Below are 1,553 nucleotides of genomic sequence, written 5' to 3'. Positions count from 1 at the left end.
CCCTCCCACCCAGTACTCTGCCGCATGATACCCCCCCCCTCCCGCCAGCAAGCACGCAAGCCCCCACAGCGGGCGGCATATGCCCTCCACTTCCGAGGCCGACTGATCAAACCTCACCGCGGTGGCGCCCGGGCACTTGATACGGGATTTCAGCGGCGAGAAAAATGGCAGCAAGGGGTCGAGGAGGGAGGTCAGCAACGCTTGGACGGAGGAGCGGGTGGAAAGTGAAATGAGGGAGAAGGGGTGGGGGTGCGAGTAGCCTAGGTTCAGGCCTTGGGGGCTGGGGGGGGTGGAGGTCATGATGCTGATGTTGTTGAAAGAAATGGATGGCAAGGAGGAGAGCAAAGAGAATGGAGGGTGATAACAGGTGGTTGAGGAGAGGGCTATCAATTGGGGGTATATATTCCCTGTCTAGACCATCCCCCCACGTGGAGAACCATGTTGCGACTGTCCATCTAGCCGCTATCCGGCTACGGACGACAACTCAATCAGACGGTCTGGAAGAATACATCATCGTCGTCGACCGGCTTGGGGTGAGTGAGGGGTCAACTGTCACTGTCACTGCCTGCATGCAAGGGGACAAGCCATGACGGGAACGAAAAGAGGCTCGCGGCTAAATACTCTCAAGCAGCAAAAACGATGCTGTTCTTCCGCCAATCGTTGCCCTCAAACACAATGCCGTTACATCGGTCCCTCTTTCCATCAAGCAGGTCCCCAATTGCTGTACAGCCAGACTGTTACCGACCTGGAGATACCTATGTAAAAGGTAGCAGCACAGTTGGCGATAAGTCCTGCCTGCCCACCTGGTAGGTAATCAAGGGGTGCACTGCTCTCCTTTCACATCACCCCCGTACCACATTGCCCATCAAGCCCCCTCTACCACACTCAGCAAACCACCCACCCCTTTCAACATTACCCATCACCCCTTTCCACATCTCAACATCTCACCATGTCACCAACTTTTGCCTGGGGGCACCACCACAACAAACATGCATGCATACTCTTGACACCACAAAACAAACAAATTAAGACACAGTACACATTAAACTTCATATTCTTTCCTCTTTGCTCGCCCGCTATGCTTCCAGGTTCCAACTCATCATCCATCCCTCCCAACTACAACATCACCACCAACACCAATATATAGCTAAACTAGTTTCTTTCCCCTCTCATCTCCCTTTATTTCTTGCGTTCAGCCATCTCTTTTTTTATAGTAGGTAACATACCATACCATCATTCTTCCATCCCAAACCAAAAAAAAAAAAAAGATGGTTACGATAGTATGGTATGATGATGTTATATGTACAACGCGAAAAAACCTTGCAACCCAGCAGCAGTCAAAACACCTACGCACTTCCATTCCCATTCGCCGTAGGCCCGGCCCCCGTACTAGTCAACTCCACCCCCTCCGTCGCAGCAGCAGCAGCAAAATACTCGGCGCTAGGCGTAGGCGGTAAAAAAAAAAAAATAAAATAAAAATAAAAAAAACTCCTCCCACCACAATCAACCCCCTTCCTCAACCTCCTATCCCCCTTTTCCCTCCTCATCCTCCT

Source organism: Podospora anserina, chromosome 2 (genome assembly GCF_000226545.1).
Source record: "Podospora anserina S mat+ genomic DNA chromosome 2, supercontig 2".
Taxonomy (NCBI): Eukaryota; Fungi; Ascomycota; class Sordariomycetes; order Sordariales; family Podosporaceae; genus Podospora; species Podospora anserina.
Note: the sequence above shows the minus strand (reverse complement) of the source record.